Source organism: Atractosteus spatula, chromosome 16, assembly GCF_055471065.1.
Source record: "Atractosteus spatula isolate fAtrSpa1 chromosome 16, fAtrSpa1.hap1, whole genome shotgun sequence".
In the NCBI taxonomy this organism is placed as follows: Eukaryota; Metazoa; Chordata; class Actinopteri; order Semionotiformes; family Lepisosteidae; genus Atractosteus; species Atractosteus spatula.
Genome location: NC_142721.1, coordinates 3383328 through 3398644, shown reverse-complemented (window position 1 = coordinate 3398644; position 15317 = coordinate 3383328). Strand labels below are relative to the sequence as shown.

General features: G+C 38.8%; 1 protein-coding gene across 2 annotated transcripts in view; it reads left to right on the top strand.

The window, feature by feature from the left end:
• Positions 1–15317, top strand: part of LOC148819375 (excitatory amino acid transporter 2-like) — a 59978-nt gene that overhangs the window by 14711 nt on the left and 29950 nt on the right. The window contains exon 1 of one of the 2 annotated variants that reach the window (XM_088934488.1): positions 11964–12154. The exons of the other annotated variant lie outside the window; for it this stretch is intronic. The gene's annotated coding sequence lies outside the window, so the exon portion shown is untranslated. Of the gene's footprint in view, positions 1–11963; positions 12155–15317 lie in introns of those variants that run through there. 2 annotated transcript variants of the gene reach the window in all.

The window sequence follows — 15317 nt, the reverse complement described above, 5'->3', positions numbered from 1 at the left end:
CTTACTCTTTAACAGAGGTATAAAATACTCATTTTTAATGTTACAAAGTATTATATACTGTAGCAGTGTGATCCCTGATCTGCTATTCATTGTTTTCAGCTCTATCATTTATTTTGGTGTAAAAAATATACTGTTTTTTGAAGACTGTCTTGTCTAATCTATGCTTCAAGATGCATTTTTATTCTTGTGGGTTTTCACTTCTTTGGGAGCAATTCAAACCAAAAAACATTGTTGCACTAACCAGGTAGGCTGTGTGAAGTTCTGCTTTTAATTTCTGCAGCAGGTTGTGATATGCTTAAGTGTGCATTTTTTCACACCTAAATTCATAGCTTTATTTACAGTAGCTGATCTGTGATCTAGCACAGATTTTACAGTCCACCTTCCTAATTTTATTTACAATGAAAGTACTTTTAATTAAATACTTAATCTATTTTTAAGCTTCAGCTTATTTAAAAGGCTATTTATAAACAGAAATAGCAGTATGAGTTTATTTGCAGTCTGTAGTTTATGGAATGTTTCTTTTTGAACGGAGACACCAGCTAGACTTTGTCTGTTAATGCTGCTGGATGGTTGTGATGGAGCAACATGGATTTAGAATATGTAGCAGATTATGGTGGAACTAGTTAGCACACTGCATTACTGGTGACCACTGCTGCACTCACAGGAGTGGCCCACTCACACGAGAGAGGCTTTTACCAGGCCTAACTAGAGACAGATCTGGCCACTGGCAGTCTGGAATTAAAGAAAGGTGCCGGTTTCCCCCAGTAAACCGACTGCAGTATTGGGCATGTAAACTGTTGGAGGTACTGTATAAACAACATAGTGTGCAGGAACAATTCAGAGCCTAGTGAAGATCTCCCTGTTCAGGTCGACACACCCTGCCAACTGGCTCTACCACAGCTCTGTCCAGTAGTCTAGGGTAAAACAAATGACATAGGCTGATATTTCTGTAAGACCAATGAAAGGATTTAGCTGGCAAATGTTGTAGCACAATGTCTACAGTGGCCTTCTCAGGAATTGTATTAGTGCATATTTACTCCTAGAAAGTGGGAGGAAATCGGTAGACTTAAGAAAGAAAGGCTGCAAAGGAGAGGAGGCATTGCTAAAGGACTGAATAGCCTTTTCAGATTTAGTACATAAATAAAGGATTTGTATGGGAAAAAGGGCTTACAGTAGGTGTGTAGAATTTTAGGGGTCTTTTTGGAAAGGCCTGTACAAATTAGGCTTGAGCCAGAGGGTCACCAGTTTATCAAGGGAAAAGTATTGTGGCGTTAGTTGTGCTGTCTTGCTTGTGGAGGCTTTCTTCTGGGCAGTATTGGCTCAGTAGGACCTTGTGGTTGTAGCAGTTTTGGCCACTGTTTCTCAGGTGTAACAATTTTTTTTCTTTCTTCTGTAAGCATTGATTTGATTGATTAGCAGTGGGTACTAGCCTGATTCAGTCCTTCATGCATTATTTGGTGCTTTTCTTTGCACTTGGTTCTGTTTCTCCTTTCAGTGTAATCTTAGACCAGTTGTTGACAACCTCTCAGAAGTGTTGTGCCAAGAGTTAGCTCATGTACATATTTTTATGGATTTGTGTGACATCGATACTTTTTAAATCTCAATAATAACCATCCTTACAATTTTATTAATACAAGTTTAATATATAATAATATCTAAAATGAATATATCAGTATGCATGTCTAACCATGTAGAGTGATCCTTGTCTATGTTTCCTTTGCTGAATTTGCAAATCACAGGCTTGTAGCCTGACACTTCAGGCAACTAGCATGCAACCTTCTGAGTGCTCAGCTGTTAATTGGCTGTGGGAGGGTAAAAAAAACTGACTTTGTGTGAAAATACCTGTTCACAGAAGTATGTTAATCTAAATGCTGAAAAAAATCCAACATCTAAATCTTTTAAACATCAGTGGTTTGAAATCTGTGTATTTTCCTTGCAAAGATATTGACATCTGAAACATTGTATCTCAAAAATAAATTAATGCATTTAAATGACAAAGTGACAGTTGTGAAATCATCTCTCAAATCATCTTCAATAATGCAAGACGTTTGACACTCTCTAGGTGATTCTGTTAAGATGCTATTAAAGTTCCTAAAAATAAAAATTAGGCAAATATCGAACCGCAAGTTAACTTTACTGTGGTGCATTTCAAAGTTTGTGATTTCATCAAGACAGTCCATAAAGTGTTCCAAAACCTTCCCATGACTTTACAATCTTTTTCTTTATACAGTACTTATGAGTGAAAAATATTAATGATTGTGAGCTTTACTGTGAAAAAAACAGCCCTTCTAAAAATAATGCAGTAAATAAACCAAACAATTTGTTTTTTCTACACCAAAGAGCTTTCATTGGGAAGCATGCTGTAAAGAATTACTTAACAATCATGCATAGTTTTTATTGTTCTTTAACTTAGTGTCTTTGTAGCTTATTAGACTTTCACTGTACATGCAGTTAAAAATACCTTTGCATGACGATAATGGCACATGTCCCGCAGGTCACCTGTTACGATTCTAATCCCTACCCCTTAAGGGCGCTCTGGCTCTTTCACATTTTACCTGATCTCCTGCACCTGCCTCCTGTTCCAGTCTCCCCCTTAAAAGCCAGACGCTCCCACTGTTCCGGGCTCAGTATTGGAAGATGGATGCCACAAGGCTTGCCTATTTTCCGGGTTGTCCGAAGGCAGGCCTTTTCCCCGGCATCCTTACCATCTCAGTCTTGCACTATGGTGTAGACAAGGTCTGAAAGGTACAACTTCAATTAAAAGGCAGGGGGATCTGCTGATTTCCAGTCTATGAAAACAAAATTAGCTTTAGCCCAGATTGCCTTCCAACCAGAAAGTAGCAGCTTAATTGTAGCCCTCTCTTGTTGTCATGCCTGCTGGAGAGAAATGTATCATTAGCAGCAACAATGCAGCTGTCTGCATGAGTGACTAGAAGCAGCAGAGATCCTGCTTCAGAAGTCTCCACCAGCTGGTGTTTGATCGCCTCCTTCCTGACCCAAAGGGGCTCATTAGAAGAGCCAGCCCCCCCCACATTGTAGTGGCAGGAAGAGTTGTTAGGTGGAAGCAAAGGTTTAGTACAGCTATGCTCTATCACATAGCAGTTTCACAAACAGTCATTGCTAATCTGGCACAATTTTTATTCTTTTTTGATAACTGAAAGATTAAACAAATTCTGATGATAGTTTAACCCCCTGTGCCAAGCTGCTGTGTACACTCTCAGAAAACCTATGCATTGCCATTCTGTTTTATCTGGGCTCACAAATTAACTACAGATTGGCTGAATCTTACCTTTAAAAAAATATTTCAGTTCCACTTTACAGTTTAAATTAATTTTAGCTCATTTTAAAACGGCAGCAACAAATTAAAATCTGTTTTTAAACAAGATCACCTAAATTGAATTAAAATCCTAATGGACCATCAATATGGATGTAGAAAGTTTGCCTAGCTAGCCAACAAGTTAGACGTCTTTGAAGATTCAACAAGTTTCAGATTTTTAGAAGGCTCTTGATGGGTAACAAAATCATTTAAAACATATTTTTTCATATTAGGCATTCAAGGAAATGTGTGTTTTTGGCTTGGGGATTGGTTAATAAATACAAATACAAAACAGTAAAGATAGGGTGAAAGCTCAAACCTGGTGTAGTTAGTGGAGTACTACAGGGATTTGCATTAGGACGATTGTTCTTTCTAATTTCTATCGATCATGTACAGTAGGTTGTAGTCCAATAGAGTCTGTAAACTAGTCATGTTTGAAGATACCAAAATGGAAGGGTTAGCAAACTTTTTAGTGAATCGGGACTGTGCAAATATTTGGCAGTTGGCATCTGAGTTTTTTTTTATAAAGATAGCAAAACCATAAACTTAAAATCCAAATTAAGAAATGCTGAGCTAAAAGAGGCTGTTTATGAAAAACACTTGGGTGGTTATTTGACACATACTGTAGCTTGCATCTTTCAGATGTGGGCAAGTGCTAACAAAGGCAAACAAAATGTTAGACTATTTTGTCAAATTCAAACCCAAAGATGTTATGTTACAATTGTATAATATACTAGTTAACATACTTCCACTGTGAAGTCCGGAGAAGAGTAACCAGATGCATTGTGAAAGGTCATCTCCTGCACTCACAGGCTGATAGAACTAGAGAACCTTTTTAGTCTTTAACAGAGAAGACTATGAGGGAATCTGATCATATAAGTATTTGAAATCCTCAGGGGCACTGACAAGTAATAAGCCAGTGGACTTCAGGGTAAAAACTAAAACATGAAGCATAGGATACAAGTGTAGAAGTGCACTTCAAACTTAGAATAAGAGGCACCAGATGGTTGTGGGGGGAGATGGCCTCCTCTTCTTTGTAATCTTACTTATGTTCTTGCATGATTGTACATTTATTTTTACTAATAGGTGAACAATACATCCTAAAATCATTGTTTTCAGTGCGGCACAAATGTACCTAATGTACCATAATCACAACTATTGTAACAATGCAGGAGTGGGTGGAGCCGCAGCCAACACCAGTAAGGGTCCACACCCTGTCCGAGGGGGCGGAGACACTGGTGTGAGGTCAGCAAACACTAGAAAAAAAGAAAAATGCAGCCTTAATGCTCACCTCACAGTTCCCTGTGGGACTGTCAGTGGAAGGTCCTCCCCCCGTGGGGATCTTCCCATCCCTCCGGGGAGGAGCTCAGTGTGTCTTAAAGCTGTGGCTCGTCCTTAATCAGCCTGGACAGCTGTGGTTGCTAAGGCAATGTGTAACCCTCAATCCAGGGCTCTGCCTCCACTGGACAGCAGTGTCCCCAGGTAATTCCACACTATGATATTTCAAATTACAGTTAGTAATGCTCAGCCAATCCCTACATCTTTAAATAAATAATTAAAGTTTAAATGACTGCTTATTGCATTTTAAATGTATGTTGAAAAAAATACCAAAGAACATGAAACGCTTCCAATAATACAATGTAATGATTGCTTAGTATTTTGGTAATGTAAGGTTAGAATTTTGATAATGTAAGGCCTGCATGAAATATCTTTAAATCACAACATTTCACCCACAATAGCAAATGAATTTGACACCTCTTGTTTCAAATAAATATGGGATACATTGGAAAAGACTAACAAGGATAGTAGGTAGTTATCATACAGTATATACTGGTTTCCAGAAAGCTTTTGATAAGGTCCCTTATCAAAGGTTGATTCTCAAATTAATAGTAAGCAGTGGTGTACTGCAGGGATCCATTTAAGACTGCCGTCATTCTGATCTAGATTAATGATTTAGTTTCTAACATAGTTAACAAACAAGTTTTAAAATGTGCTAATGACATAAAATAGAGGAATCAGCAAAAACAGAAACAGGAAGAGCAACAAGTGTCCCTGCCACTATACTGGGGCATTAGGACCCACCCCACTGGTCCCACTAACACCACTTCCAGCAGCAACCATAGCTGCCCAGGAGGTCTCGCATCTAGATACTGACCAGGCTCAGCCCTGCTTAGCTTCAGTGGGTAGCCAGCTGAGAGCTGCAGGGTGATATGGCTGCTGTGTCAGAGTTGAAATATGTATCTGAAATTCTCATTATTTTCTGTATGCAGTAATCCTCCTCTGTAAATTATGTTTGCAAAAATAGGATTTGAGCTCTACAGGTATCAGTGCAGGAAAAGAGTAAACAGCCATGAGAGGAGTCTTTGAGGCATCAGCGTGACGGTTTTTAAACCAGAGTGCTGCCTTTTGATTTTGTTGGGTGGGCATGATAAAAACCCTAGAAGCAAAGAGACAAAGATGCAGTAATCCAGCAACCTGTGCAGTAATGTCTTGTGTGCCCATGGCACTTCCAAGTGTATGCTTTCTGTGGATTAGTGCAGATCAACAGAGATTACTCTGATAATTATAGACAATGGCTGTAATCAGTCAGGTGGGGTTAGCTTGTGAAGTCGTATGTTTTGGTCTCTGCAGACGAACGTGAGTGTGACTGCCTAAGAACATGAGCGGATGGAAGTACATGTGGCTGTGCAATGAGACACTGGGGGGATTACAGTGTATCAGAGAGGGTTCCTACACCACTGCAGAGCCAGACGAACTGGGATCCTTTCAGACAGCTTGGAGGTCACATGTGCTGGCTTATATGGGTGATCTGTTCATTCAGCTGTCCAACAGACTGTAAAATTGATGCCCCCTGGTTCTTCACGTGATTCCCATATCAAAGAGAAACATAAAGAAACAGTGATTGAAAAATGTACTGAAATGCATGCTATTTTTTAACTTACAATTATCGCCAGCAGATTTTATGGATACTCCAAATCAAGCAATTATGGATACTGCCGAATTCTGTCAATGTGCCATAAATTTTCTTAGATTGAGTATTCATTGATGTGGATGTTGTGAAGCATTACATTTTATTTTCAGAATTTTTGTGGTCCGCCTGTAAAAAGGCAGAGCATACAGTACATGTTTAGAATATTACGTTGTCTGTGAAGCAGAAAAGCCTGCAGGAGTACCTGTCTTGGGTACTTCCTTTAATACTATTTAAATTTCCATAGCGAGCTCTGATAATGAAGGTATATTATTGCTTTGAGAGCTGTCCAATATTGTGTGTCTGTTAATAATAAATCTGTGTTTAAGTTCTAGAACCTTATACACACTTTATTCCAGGAATCCCTGCTATCTATTTGTCTGAATTCAAAGTAGCAGCCAAAGATTCATAACCTTGAGTTGAGGTCGTGCTTACCAGACACATTTTAACCTTTGAATGCAAGTTAGGTACAGTTTTTTACATTGTGCCATAATTTCTATATACCAGACATCACAAAAACAAACTGAAGGTTGACAATGTTATTGGGATGCAGGTTTCCTGATTTTTAGCAGGTTTACTGACTTACAGGTTTATCTTACTGAATTGAAGGTAGAATCATTACACTGATCTAACATTTATCATTTAGGATTTGATCAGCCTTCTGCTGTTAAAGTGCTAGTTAAATAACGTGGATTGTTTTCATCTGTGATACATCTTTTGCAATATCACATGCATGTCGCAGAAGCTGTATCCCGTTCCTTGTGTACAGTCGGGGAAAAGGTGTGCTGGTTCACTGGTCTCCGAGCCCTACAGTAGGTGCCACATGTTGTCCCAGATCGTCCCACAGATGCTCAGTGAAACTCGAACCCGTGACAAAACACTTGCATCCCGATCTAGCAAGAAAGCTATTATTACGCAAGCAGTGGGAGGGTATGTAAAGTCCTGCTGGTATGTAGTCATGGCAGGACGGGCAAATAAGTTTCCACAGCACAGGCAGCAGGTGCAAAGCCAAGAATGGATTCATGCTCCACGCAGGTGTTCTGTATCGACTAGGCACTCAAGAACATGATGCTTGGATCTCCCCATTGCCTGCTTTGTTATACACAATAGTTACATCATTTAGTATGTGCCACACTTGCTCCTGTCTATTAGCATGATCTACACAAAGCATTGATTTATTGTTAAAGAGGAGTTAGCCCTACTGTTTACTAGTCCTTCTGAGGGGCTGCCCCAGAATGGCAGCAAGGCTCTATTGACAGCACATGGCTCTTAAGCTGCACCAGAGTTAGCTAAAAGCAGCTCAAGACTTACTGTATGGTAAATATGAGAAATAGATATGACAAATGGTAAAGTGCACAAAAATATTGGCATGTTAAATTTATTAATTTATTGAGCAGAAATTGAGAGAATCACATTAGTAGACCAATCACTTACCAGGATACAATTACATTATGTTAGGCATTAAAAAAGACATCAGAAGATTAATGATTATAAGATTGATTTGCTTTGGACCATGATAAAACTTCAGTTTTAAATGTTATAAAATGTTATGAATAATTGTCTAATTCTAGACCGTATTGTATTCTAGAAGCCTATGATTAACTGAAAATGCTGACTTGCCAAATTCAGTGGCTGTTATACCATTATACTGTTATACTGAGCTTCACATCTATGGCTAAAATATGATATTAACAGCAATCACAAATGTGAGTGAGCATCTGTTTAAGACTTTGACCATTTTAAGTTTTCACTCCATTTACTTCTTACGTTTGAATGACAAGCTACAGGCATTGTCTTTGTGTTCTTATTACTGTATCTTCACTAAAATATTAGGAATAGGACTTTCCTGAAATATTGATGTGGTGTGGGAAAGTTCAATATAAATCTTATGTTCTTCACCCAGTTAAGATAAAAAGTTTTGAATGTATTAATCAATCAAAATTCATATTACATGGGACAATGTCATTATTTATACCAAAAGGTTTGTCCCTTAAAGACACCTCAGAAACTTTCACCATTGCACCCTGGCTGTAAATGGAGCTCAGAACAATTACTGGTGTGGACTTTTCCATCTGGTCCCATACCTCCCCATCACTTAGGGACAGGTCAGGCATTCCATTGTGATCAGATGTTAATAGGCTTTGAAACCCAGAATCTGTCTCAGTTAATTAATTCATGAAAAACAGTGGCTTTCATTCATGAGAAATTCTTTATCAGAATGGGTTGCCCTGTGTCTTTGTAGTATAAAACTTAACCTGGAAGAGTTTTGTGCAATCTGTATAGCTGCTAAAAGAATCTGATGAAGTATTTAGAAAAGTTTCAAGTGCTTTGCACTTTTTGTCTACATCTCCTATTCTGAGTGGAGAAGTGACAGCTCTTTTTATTCCAGAAGAGTCTACAGACATGATGGCTTTTGTGGCTGGAAGAGTTTATAGCCTCCCAGAACAGACACTACTGAATGTAGCTGCAATATTATGAGTACTGAACACACCTGTACTGAATATACAGATATTATTCATCCTTTCATCTTTTATAAGAAATTCATTAATTCTTTGCTTTGCAATATACCTCTGCAAATGTGGAAGTCCTACAGTGTGAAAAGAAGTGCATTGCACTCAGTGTCAGACACTGCCATCTTTACTCAGCTCTGATGTCCAACACGCTTTTCATGTTTGCAACTAAAGGCTTTCTCTTTTCTCCTTCATGTGCATTCCCCTGAGATGAATTCTGCAGTGTCAGTCAGTCTAAACCCTTCCTGTGTTCCTTCTGCTCTTCAGTAAGGTGCCGTGTTGCTACGACAACCCCCTTGAGCTCCCACTGCACTCCAACCTTCTCAAAGCTGCTGCACAGCCATTCCTGAGCATAAAATTGGTATAATCCAGCTCAATTATGAAGCACAATGGGCTATCATCTGAAAGGTTTATTCATCCCTGAGGTGGCCGGAAAGAGTGTAAAGAGCACCCTGAGCCCCTCTCTCACGGTGGGCAGGCATGACATCACTGGCACCTCTGAGGGTCAATGCGCTTGAATTTCTGGGCACACAGAGCTCCTTGGCCCTGCCAAGGCTGGAGGCAGAGCTGGCTGGGCAGCAGTGGATACAGAGCCGCTCTTTGCAGCACAAAGAGCTCTTAGAGGAAATGGAGAAGTGGCTTCACAACAGCCAACAACACCGAGAGGAGGGTGGCCCTTTAAGAGGCTGTTTTTGACTGTCTGGGGCTCATAACCATAGAGTCTCCCATACTGAGGAGAAATATAAAGAAATATTGGTATTTGCCTAACAACGTAGTTACCTATTATACATCATGGCTTATTATACACACTTGGATAAATGGAGACATGTCTAGTGTAATTCTAATTTAGTCTTTAATTCTCCTAAATTGTGAAGTCTCCTGACAATATGCATGCAGTCTGAGTCACATATGCGGAAAACCTCAAGCGAAGAGCTGGATTGCAAGGATATACTGTACACTTAACAGCAACATTGTGCCCAATTAAAAGAGTTCAATAAAACATGCTTGTGATCTTCTTATAGAAGCACTATTGCTAGCAGTGTTAATACTTTAGTGATGTAATGGTAGACACAGTTTTTAGGCACACTGAATATTAATTCATATTAAAATTAGGCTGTAATGTATTGGGCTCTGTATTTACATTTTAATTAATGTGTAAACATTCATTCAAATTAATTTTAATGTAATTGGTCTATTTTTAAAAACTACTGTTAACATTGCAACTAGTTTCAGAATGTGTTTATCTCAAACATTTGGAAGAGCATCACTAAACCTCAGACTTTTACTCTGTGAAAACTAATTTCATATCTTAAATTCCTCACCTCATGGAAGAATTATTATGGAATCATTATACTGTACATATATTGACTATAAAGGTCTCCAGTAGGGATAATGTTATATTACTTTATTTGTTTGGATGCTTTTATCCAAAGTGGCTTATACCAATTTATACAGCCAGGCGGAGTAGTGTTGAGGCTTTTGGCACTTAACTCAGATTGCTTCAGTAAAATACTCAGCTGTATAAATTAGTACAGTTAAATCTTTTTGGATAAAATCATTAGCCAAATAAATGTTAATAATTAATGTTCACATGTTAAGCAGTGAGAATATACATACTAAGCTTAAGAACTGCGGTTATTGTAAAAGGTAGTAATTGTAGAAAGTGATGGACAGGCCTGTTGTTCTCAAGTGCTCAAGTAAAACCATATCAGTTTAAAGAATTAAGGATAGAAAGAAGCTTTGGAGTAAAGAAGCTTTGGAGCAGAGCAGAGGTTTTAATTTATGTAGAATCATTAACAGCTGCATATCAACTTGTAGAAATTTTTGAAATAATTAACTGATTTGAGGAGAAACAAATCTTCCTGGCATTTGTCAGCAGGAGTTTGTTGTAATTGAGAAAGTTTTTAATATGTTCCCATTGGCAGTGTTGTGCATCTTGGTGTGTTGTAACTGTGGGACTAATTAACTAATTGGCATACTAGTGTGGTTTAGTCATAAAGCTCAAACCAGTAGGCTGTATTTTAAAACAAAGTGGTGTTTGTCTCTCAATGGCAGAGTCACATTAGTTACATCTTATATCTCATGAGTCATATACTGTGTATCTAAATGTTGTCTGTCCTGGGACAATGCATACTGTACAGTATGAGGGTAGATGCCAGTCACACCCCGAGTATCTCGAACAGTATACACCTGTAACCAAGTGTGGTGTTGTGAGAGGCTGAAGCCCTGTACCATGATGCTGCAATGTTACAAAGGGTTTGCAATGTCTAAAGTAGAACATAGAAATAAGAAAATCCATGTTACTTGTAATAGTCTCTTGAAAAATGCACAAGCTAACTGTCTCTGAGAGAATGAATGTTTCTTGTTGACCACTAACTTTTCCTAGCCATCATTTCACTTAATTTTATCACACTTTTCAATATCCCTTTGTGCTCGCTTGTCATGGTCACCATGCTTTACTCCTGCTCCCCCTTCTATTTAACATGGTAAACCGTGGTAGGCTATTTTGAATTTCAATAAAGACCAATCTTTACTTCCCTACATGTTTTTTTTTCTACAAGCAGTTGTGGTTGTACTTGCATGTGAAACACAAATTCATTGTATCTATAATATACTGTATATTCTTTGCTGCAGGACTGCATTGCAGATAGATTTTAGTTAACAATTGTCAGTTTTTTGGCAAGCAAACCTTCAACAGGACAAACATTTTTATTGCTTTCTTCCCCTGAACTGCACCTCCATCATTTCTAGATGTATTTTTTTTCTTTTATTATGAGACCAAGCCACCTTAAATTGTTTACCGACCTGAAATAACCTTATGTACTTCCTAACTTATTGCGAGATCAGGCTTATATTACTGTAAGCCAGGCTGTTCGCTCCTCTCATCCAATGGCTCTCACTGGGCTTTTTTCATACAGCCCAAATGCAGTTTAAAGCATACTTTTTTAAATGGAGGGATTAAAAGGAAAACAAAGTAGGGATTTTTGCTGGCCGCTTACACTGTCTTCTATCATTCTCCCTGTGTGTGCGCCTGTTGCAAAACTCAATGACCAAGTGCTTTGCTGTTCTAGCGCATTGCATATTCTGGACAGCTTGCTCAGAAAGTATTCTTCTGTGTGCCCCTGGCTGGGCTAAATTCTCTAAGTAAAAAGGTAGCACTTAAAAACACTTCGGCTAGTCTGCGTTGCTTCTCTAGCAATCCACTGCACATGTGCACCGTAGCCAAATCTTTCGAGGATCCCGTCTAAAATAGCAGATGGATAAACCAATTAAACTGTGATCTTCCTAGTCTCCCCCAGCTCCTTACAGCTCACGGCTGCAGGGTAACCCTGTTACCGTAACCTTCACTGGCAGGCTGTGGTGAGTGCAGTTCCAGAGGGTTTTCTTTTTCATTTTGTTTTCAAAAGTGGATGTTTTGTTTGTGCTCAGATTTACATGCAGGAAGCAAGAAGCAATGTTTAATTTTGTTTAAATATTTTAATCATAAGTAAAGCTCTAGTTTTTGAGGGCTCAAGCTTTCATTTGAAAATAAATGCAGTAATTCAGACTTTAACGGTTCAATTATTTCAGAAAATGCAAAAGATTTCCATGTAGTGAAGATGTATTGTACAGTCACTTTTTAGATGTGTACTGCATGTGTTCTATACACTGTAGATAAAGAGATACTGTACTGTATGCACGTACAGTATATTTATTACATTAATCAAACAAACATTTATTTTGCCTCTGGTGTAATTTGAGCATGGTGTGTACTATGTTTGTCATCAAATTATAACTACTACAGTAACAGAGCAATGTAGAAGTAAAAATTCTTCTTTGGTCCTTGTCATTATTATTCAGAATAATGCTGGCTGATTATTTGTTCTAGCTTTTTTTTCAAGCTTTATGTGACTAAAAGTGCCTCAAGATGCTTTTAATTACATTAGGGTTCAGTTTTAATGTACTGTAGATGTGATGTTAATGTAGGTGACATTAAAGTGTGCTTTGAACTTTTGTGCTCCCTGACCTTTGAGTGTAAGAGAAATGTCACCTACAGCTGGATATAGAAACAACATTGTCTTGTGTCTGTTGACCTCGGATCATTCTCCTGCCTGTGTTGCCTGCAGCATCAACGTCCACCCAGCATGTCCTGCATTACAATTCATCTTTGGTCTATATATGTGAATACCATGATGTGTAGGGAATGAAAGTGACCTCTTTAAAACTTAGCATAAAATGGAATATTACATTTTATTACCTATAATTATCCTGCCTTATAAGCATATAGAGTGAAATAATGGTGATTATCTTAGTTATCGCCAGCCAAATACATTATTTAAATAAACTAATATTATGATTATGGCTATAATAGCTACAGATATTACTGCTATTCCTGATGCAGCCATATGTTATGAAAGTATGTAAGAGCAGCCATTCCATTAGAGCCTCTGGAGTTGACCGTTCTCATTATTTTTAAGAGACACGGATGGCCTGCCAGCAGAAGATTCATAGGGTGGATACAAAGTCTTGTTTTCCCAGAGCTGGTATGAATGTTCTGTGTATTAGAAGACTTGATTACACTAAATTTGGAATATTTATTGGGAAGGTGTTTTTTCCTGTAGATAGTTTTTTAAGAAAAGTACAAAAACATAATTGTGCTAGTCAGTCAGGACACATGAGCTCTGCATGGCACATTAAGAGTAGTTATCGTCTGACAGAAAATAATTGATGTGCTTATACTGTAGGTTCAACCTGAGCGCTGAATTGTATTTCTTATATTATGATGCAACTAAATCAAGTCTATATTCCATATTATGCTTTATACAATAATATTTCCTTTTTTGCACCTGTTTGCTGCAATTAATTACATTTTTCATGTATAATTGTATATTCTTCTGAAAGAAGATTTGCCTACTGCTTCCTGTGACACAGGTGTTTTAATTGTTCGTCTCATAGTGCTGAAAGGTATTAATTTATAATAATATCATAGTACAGCATTACAGACTGTCTGACTGACAGGTCGGAGGAGTGTATGTATGCAGGTTTTCTGAGAGGTGTTAGCAAAATATTCTAGGAGGGAAAATAGCAGTCCCGCGCAGGATCTACAGGTTACTTCTGTGATTTTCATTGTATAAAGATGCAAGGTTCTGTGTTAGCAGGGTTCATTGTACCCAAGCCATTAGATCCCAGTACCAAATGTGTATGTTTATGAATCACTGTATATAAGACACGCAGAGTCAGGTTCACATGTTAAAGTGGGAAAGCCCAATTCTGAACCTCCAGGGCTACTGTCCAGCAGATTTTATTATTGTTAAATCTCCAGCTTCTATAGAACAAGAAAAGGCTTCATACTGATGATTTGGTAATCAGGGATTCAGGTGAAGGGAACCAGAGCCTTCTGGCCCTCCAGTCCTGGAGGACCACTGGTTTAAAGCTCTATCAAAGACCCACACGTCTCCTGATAAACCCCAAGACATGTCTGTCACTATACAGTACATTTTCTCTTGGTGTTTAAAATGTTCCATTTTCATGCTTCTCGATTAATCAAGACACCTTAATGACACACAATGTTTGAATTAAAGAGGATCAGTACAAGAGGCTAACTTGAGAGAACCTGGTCCTAGCCTGGGCCCTGCAATTCCATGGGCCGGGAATTAACCTCAGAACTGACCCCCAGTAGTCCTGATCTCAGGAGCCCTGTAATCCTAGCTGAACAGCTCACTAATCCTACCTCCTAATGACACTTTGACATTTCCTGAGAGTCCTTTGTTGTGCAACACCATTAGTGGTTCTGCCTGAAGTGCTGATTTCAACTAATTTGTGTTGCAAAATCAGCATTGGCCCTGTCAGATGGTGGTAATTTGACAGTACTTTATTGTCAATGGGAAATTACCTCTTATGAATAGATCTCCAACTTCAGTACATAACATGCTAATTGTCCATAAGGTTTAATTTTCACCTGTTGTGAGTTATTTTTACATGTTGTTTGTTCCCCTGTTCTGTCAGGGTTTATTTATGTTGTGTGTATTTTTTTACGTGTTTTGTCTGCCCGGGATCCCACACCCGCTGTCTTCCTGTCCCAGCCTCCCACGCCCACTGGTCTCTCTGGTCTGGGCTCCCATGCCCCGTGGTCTCCCTATTTGTTCTGAGTAATTTTTTTACGTGTTGTTTTTTCCCCTGTTCTGTCAGCGTTTATTTTTGTTGTTCATGCTTTTTTATGTGTTTTGTCTGTTTTTTGTCTTGCTCCACCAGAGCCCTGCACTGCTCCCCCCTTCCTCTACTCCATAAAGGTTTTTATCCTGGAGGAGGGGGTAGCTCTCAGCTGTGGACTCCCGGAGGTTTCCTTTCAGTTAAATGAGGTTTTTCCTTCCCCCAGTGCTGTGCAGCTCATTTACATTTTTGGGCATCAGGAGCCGCCCTTGAAGGGGGGGGGGTACTGCCATGCCCTATACATCTAGAGGGTGCTTCTTCTCTGTCCTGTTCCTAGTTTCCCTGTGCTTTACTTGTTCTTCCAGTGTGTCTTGTTGTCAACCGGGATCTGTTG